This window comes from Taeniopygia guttata, chromosome 4 (assembly GCF_048771995.1).
Source record: "Taeniopygia guttata chromosome 4, bTaeGut7.mat, whole genome shotgun sequence".
NCBI lineage: Eukaryota > Metazoa > Chordata > Aves > Passeriformes > Estrildidae > Taeniopygia > Taeniopygia guttata.
In genome coordinates, this window is record NC_133028.1 from 49,544,140 (window position 1) to 49,544,398 (window position 259).

Below are 259 nucleotides of genomic sequence, written 5' to 3' on the forward strand. Positions count from 1 at the left end.
CAGCACAAAAAGCCTTCCTAGCTCTGTGAGGAGGCAGGATCTGCTCCTGCCAGTAAAGGAAACACACAAGTGAGCCATCAACACAGTCTTCCACTTCAATTCCATTAGTTGCTTTCACCTGACTGCGGTCTGAACACCCCAACCCAACAAGTGCCACCCCAGGCTGCAATTAGATGCGTTGAAATTAGATGCTCCCAAAGGGCCACATCCTCTGTAAGGGATGGTAAAATGAGAACAGCCTTCACCTTGAGTGGTATAA